The sequence below is a fragment of the Brassica napus genome, chromosome C9 (genome assembly GCF_020379485.1).
Source record: "Brassica napus cultivar Da-Ae chromosome C9, Da-Ae, whole genome shotgun sequence".
In the NCBI taxonomy this organism is placed as follows: Eukaryota; Viridiplantae; Streptophyta; class Magnoliopsida; order Brassicales; family Brassicaceae; genus Brassica; species Brassica napus.
The window spans coordinates 7,778,360-7,785,094 of record NC_063452.1 but is presented as its reverse complement, the minus strand read 5'-3'; the positions used below and the strand labels follow the sequence as shown (position 1 = coordinate 7,785,094).

The following is a 6,735-nucleotide window of genomic DNA, read 5'->3' as shown; positions in this document are numbered from 1 at the left end:
TCCAGACGACTTACTGTAGACGACTTACATAGAAGTCTCCTAGACGACTTCCAGCATCTCGGACGACTTACTGGGGCTATATACAAGGGGCTGGCTGTAATTTCACAAGACTTTTAGGTTAGTTTTGCATTTGATTCAAGTTTGGGTATATGTTTGCATTTAAAATCATGTCGTGAGTCATATTTGGAAAATCCCTCATTTTTATTTAAGAAAAAAATGAAGAAAATTAATAATTAATTTACGGTTAGTTTAATAAAATCTTATTTTATATTTAGATGGACAAACGTATTTCTTTAAAGATTCTAAGAATCATTGTGGAGATGACATATGACTACCTCAAATGTTGTAATGTCTCTCAAATAATATGTAATGGATAGAAAGATTATTTTTATCATTGCAGGTAGCCTTGGGAATTCAGTCCTCGGTTCGGTTCAAGATGTTTTTCAGTTCTAGAGGTTTAGGATCTGCTTGGGTATTTAGAAATTTCGATTAGGTTTCAGTTCGGTTATTTCAGTTTTTGGTTTTGGTTATTCAGTTTTGGGTTCGGTTCAGATAACAAAATTGAGAACCTACTTATATACGAGGTAATTTCGTATCCCATTCGATTCCGGTTTATCGGTTAAATTTGGGTTAAATAGTAAAAAAACCTGGATTTCCAGATGAAATATCAGATTTTCGGGATTTTCAGATAAAAATTCGGATAATTCAGAGAATTTTAAATATTTTGGAAAACAATATTCTAGTAATTCTATTTTTTGGGTATTTCTACTTATAAATAATTTTTATATTATTTTATTATTTTAAATCTAAATATAGTTAACATTTATTAATACATAAACTATATTATAGAAATTTGGATATTCATTTAGTTCTCGGTTCGATTTCAGTTAAGTTCCACTTTTTGGTTCTAGAGAAATAGGATCCACACAGTATAGTTTATAGGATCCAACCCCGAACCGAACCTTGATTTTCAGTTCGGTTCGAAATTTTGGTTCTGGTTAAATGGGTCCATGCCTAATTGTAGACTTTATAGTACTTACCATTTATTTTGATATACAAACTATCAAACCAAAGTTTATAATACTTCTCATTTCTTACCATTTGCCATTATATATTCTACTTATCAAAATTTAAATACACAAAAATCTAACCGTGGGAATTGGCGTATTTCACCATTGTTCACTTGCTAAGTGGAATATTTGAGCCAATATTTTATTATATGCAATTTCTACCATGTTATAACCACTCAATGAAAACACTATCATTTTTTTTAGAACATAAATCATGAAAATTTATATATGAAATTCAGTATATTCTTTTTCACTTGAAACTTCATTCATTCATACTTAGTGAAATAATTCGTGGAATACATTTTTGGGATACAAGAGTGGCAGATTTTATAAATCTCCAGAGACATAGCTCCAAGAAGGAGAAACGAAGCCCGACAATCCGGGAACCAAAGCAGAGCGAAGCTTAAACAAAATGAACAAGAAAGAGGAAAGTAGGACGCAATAAGAAAAACGAGATCAACCAAGAACAAACAAAACTACCTGAAACTAAACAGCCTTTAATAGAACCTTACCACAAACATATGGTAACTGGAACTCCTATAGTGAATAACGCAGACAACTCAAGTACAAAAACCCTATGGTAGTTCATGGTAGGAAACTTGGATAGCTTCTGGATGGTCTAATATCTATCCTGTCTTTTATAGATATGTTTGGGTCAGCCAAATTTGAAGGATTTAAAGACCTTCCTTAAATAATATCGGTTTGACACATTTTACTAAATCAAATGGATTTTTTTGTTGGATTGGGATCTGCCTGGTCCGCTGCAGTATGGTGATTCCTATGATGTTTTTAGAGTTTATCTTGAATCTGAAAAGTCGCATGGTCTGTCTCCAGAGTTGAGTTTGGCTTGATGCCAAATCCGAATCTTCCAAATAAGGCAAGTGTAGAATTGGTTTGACCGGTTTTGCTCATATCTTGAGATTTCCGTGACCATTCACCTGATTTTGGGCTTTTTAGCTTGGCAAGAGGTCCATATTCACCAACCGTTGCTTAAAAAAGAAAGATTCACCAACCAATAGTATTTTGTTATTTCATATTCCATATCTTTGAAAAAGGAAACAAAATAATAAATATTTGCTAAGTTATATTATATTTTTAAAATAAGAAAGATAAAAATAAATAAAAAATAGTAGTAGTTGCGAAAACAAAAAAAAAATGATTTTTTAAAAAAATATTTTTAACGTGCCGCTAGCAAAACACTAAACCCTAAATAATAAACCCTAAACCCTTGGATAAATCATAAATCATAAACACTAAATATTAAATATTAAAAACACCAAGCCTTTAATCCTAAACACTAAACCCTTTGATAAATCATAAACCCTAAGGTTTATGGTTTACCCAAGGGTTTAGGATTTAAAGATTAGGATTTAGGGTTTAGTGTTTTGCTGACATTGAGTAGCGTGAGTACACACGCCACCGCGTACTTTCTCTCCACACTTCTTCCTCTTTTTTATGATCTTTCGAATAAACGAATGGAGCCAAACATGCGCATCAAGAAGAGATTGAGTAGCGTGAGTACACACGCCACCGCGTACTCGAGGAAGAGGAGAGTGAAGGCGGAGATAGTGATCCCCACAACTATATTCTTCATGTTTAAACCAAGATAGTAAGAATCCTGCGAATCTACCTGAAAACACGAGTTTTTCGGTAATAAGAACAATCTTACCGAAAGATGATTCTCGCAGATACTGTATCTCGTCCTCATTCGCAGATCTGGAATTGAGATTTTGGTTTCTCTTACTAAATCTTCTGGAAAGTATGCAAATCAAAAATCATCCATATCGGTATGGAAGAGAAAACTTGTTTCAGTCGAAATAAAAAATGAGATTAAAAATGGAAATAACAGTTTAGATCTGGAGATGAGTTAGATAATTTCTCGGGTTTTTGCAGCCAAATGACTATTATGTTTCTTTTTGTTTCAAAAAATATAATCATTAATTCACCAAGGTGCATGAAAGAGAATTAAAGAAGTTGTGTCAGATCTATTGTTTGTCTCTAGTTACAAGTTTGAATAGGGTTAATACTGGAATTATAGAAAATCAGCAGTGCAATATCCATTTATCTAATTATACTTCTTCATATAGTTATCTAGTGCAATAGCCAATTAAAAATATCTATGATTTTGACATGATTTAACTGGTGACATTTAACATCTTTTTGTTTGGTTATAACTTTGTATGTAGCAAACAGACGGTAAAAATGAAAAAGCTGATGACGTTGATAAATACATAACATGTGGCCATAATAAGGACATAACTGTATTAAAAAGCTCTGTGAATAATATACAAAAAAATTTGAATAATAGAAAATGATTTTTTCAAAGGAAACTAATATAACAAAATATTATTATGATTTGATAGTACAAAATTTTAACTTTTTAGTAGAACTTATCAACGTTTAAAAACAATAAAACGATTTTAAAATATATGAAAATTACAAACTATACTTCAAAATAAAACAGAGTACTCTATAAATCAACAAATAAAATAAAACATAATAAAATAATTTATTAATATATTTATGGTAATATAATATATTACGTTACATTGGGAATAGAACATAAATAAAACATAATAAAATAATATAGTAATATAGTTACACATATACTCTGTCTTATCTAAATCTAAGAGCATGATTATCGGTGGTGGAATGAGGGTTCTTACGCGTGGACCCCACCACCTTTTTTCAAAAACTATGCTTCAATGTCGCCAAATAAGAAACGTTTCACAGGGGTTTATTGTACTGTTTGCGGGCTCCACAGACACGTGGCGGTCCGCGATTGGTTCATTTTTAATTTTTTTTTTTAAATGAGAAATTTTTTTTTAAGAACCCCCAAAAGCGTTTTTACCGATAATCATGCTCTAACGAATCTCACATGAATAATTGACATTCCAAGTTTTATAATTTGTAAAACCTAATCATTCCAAGTATAAAAAGTAATTGAAGCGGTAAGAAGGGATTGAACTCAAACGAAAATATTCATTAGTAAATGATCATCTTTTATTGGAATATTTATTTAGTACAATATAGATAGAACAAGCTCCTTATTATGAAGCAAGTAGTAGAGATATGAAGATGATCATGAAGGTGGGATAAAGTGTTTCATGCATCTGCGAGGTTCTTCTTCTGGTTGCGGAGGGAGAGGTTTGGGCGGCGGAAATCTTGTTTGGCAGGGTTCTTAGTGGTACCGTTAATAAAGCTTTGGTACCATTTGCCAGATTCTTTGAGATTTCTATCATCGAGGTTTGTCCAGTTAACGTAACTAAGTCCGAATCTGACGGTAAAACCTTTGCAGAATTCATAATTATCTCCAAGAGCCCATGCAAAGTATCCTTTTATGTTGACACCCTTCTCCCTGGAAACACGAACAATCATTCAAAGCCTAAGCATGATGATGACCATGCATTTATGTATGCATACCTCAAACTCAAAAGAGAAAAAAATGTAGTAGCTTCCACTCACTTGATGACCTTGCGTAGAAAACATAGGTGACTGCAGAGATAATCGATCCGCTTGGAATCAGCAACAGCTTTACAACGGGTTTCTTCACCGGGAGTACTAAATCCTAATTAGACCATCATGGTACATCAACAACTGTACATTTTTGTTTTTTCAACTGTACATTATTTGAAACACACATTTACTTAATATGGAAAAAGAGATGAGTAGTAGTCACCGTTCTCAGTGATATAGATCAAAGGGTTATTGTATTTGTTTTTGAAGTAGTCCATAACGTAATAAATGCCTTTTGGGTAGTAATAGGCAATCCCGTTTTTTTGGGACAGAACTTAGGTTCAGCCTTTGAGGTGAACTTTTAAATTCACCTCACATTTTAGAACCAATCAAAGTGACAAAATAGAGTATTAATTAAAAAATATTAAATTAAATAAAAAATAAGTACAAAAAATAAAAACGCTAATTTTAACGACATTTACGCTTCCAGCTAAACCCTAAATCTTAAATCCTAAATCCTATACCCTAAATTCTAAACCCAAATCCAAACCCCTAAACCCAAACCCTATACCCTAAACCCAAATCCAAACCCATAAACCCAAATTATATACCCTAAACCCAAAAACAAGACTATAAACCTAAACTCTATACCCTAAACCCAAGTCCTAGACTCTAAACCCAAACCGTAAACCTTAAACCCAAATTATATACCCTAAATCCAAAACCTTAACTGTAAATCCAAACGGTAAATCCTAAACCTAAACCGTAAATCCTAAATTCAAAACCTATACCCTAAACCCAAATCCTAGACCCAAAACCCAAACGGTAAACCCTAAGCCTAAACCCCAAACTTAGATGCTATAGGGTTTGGGTTAAGGTTTACGGTTTGGGTTTAGGGTCTATGGTCTATGGTCTAAGACTTGGGTTTAGAGTATTTTGTAGGTTAAAGTATATAATTTGGGTTTAGGGTCTAGGATTAGGGTTTAGGGTGTAAGGTTTGGGTTTAGGGGTTTGGATTTGGGTTTAGAATTTAGGGTATAGGGTTTAGAATTTAAGATTTAGGGTTTAGGGTTTCGTTAGCTGCGTTAGCGTCGTTAAAATTAGCATTTTTATCTTTTTTAGCTATTTTTTATTTAATTTAATATTTTTTAATTAATAATCTATGTGTCACTTTGATTAGTGCTAAAGGGTGAGGTGAATTTAAAGGTTCACCCTAGGGGGTGAACCTAAGTTTTGTTCTTTTTTCGTGAGTTATTCTTGGGTTCCCCCTAACCCAGAGGTTCACCAACCAATAAGATTTCATTATTTCAAATTTGATATCTTTTAAAAAAGGAAACAAATATTGTCAAATTATATTATGTTTGTAAAATAAAAAGGTAAAAAAAAAGTAGTTACAAAAAAAGATTTTTTTAAAAAAATATTGTTAACTTCGTCAGCAAAACACTAAACCCTAAATCCTAATCCCTAAACCCTAAATCCGAAACCCTAAACTCTTGGGTAAACCCTTGGATAAATCATAAACTTTAAATCAAAATCACTAAACACTAAAATCCTAAACCCTTGAGTGTTTTAGTGTTTAGTTTTTTTGATTTACAGTTTATGGTTTATCCAAGGGTTTAGAGTTTATCCAAAGGTTTAGGGTTTAAGATTTAGGGTTTAAGGATTAGGATTTAGGGTTTAGTTTTTTCCTGACGACGTTAAAAATATATATTTTTTAATTACTACTATTTTTATTTTTTATTTTTTATCTTTTTATTTTAAAAACATAATATAACTTGACAATATTTTGTTTCCTTTTATAAAAGACTAGGATTCGGACCCCCGCGGTTCGCTGGGAAAAATAAAACATTATTATTATATATAAAAACATCGAGTGCAAAAATGATTATATATAAAAATGAACATTTTAACATATAATTTTCTGAAACTGTTAGATTAAAGAATGATAATTAACATAATCACTAAATAAAATAAGTCTCTTGCCACTCCTTATTGCCTTCTAATAAAAATCATACGAATTTCTTAAAAAAATAATGAAATTTCCATCAGCCGTAAGAATATTCTTATAATAATGTATAAAGACATTTTACATAACTAATAACATTTGAAAGTTTAACTGGCCAGCATAAAGGCGAACATGTAAATTTAATAAATAGTTGGGAATGATATAAAATATGAATTCGGACGATGATAGGGTGAATTTGCGCAT

General features: G+C 31.7%; 1 long non-coding RNA gene across 1 annotated transcript; it reads right to left on the bottom strand.

Moving 5' to 3' along the window:
- Positions 1 to 4,051: 4,051 nt before the first annotated feature.
- On the bottom strand, positions 4,052 to 4,607 carry LOC125592610. The gene is made up of 2 exons (XR_007328477.1): positions 4,536 to 4,607; positions 4,052 to 4,428 (listed from the first exon to the last, which is right to left on the bottom strand). It is a non-coding gene; the product is annotated as an uncharacterized LOC125592610 (long non-coding RNA).
- Between the last annotated feature and the right edge of the window lie 2,128 nt (positions 4,608 to 6,735).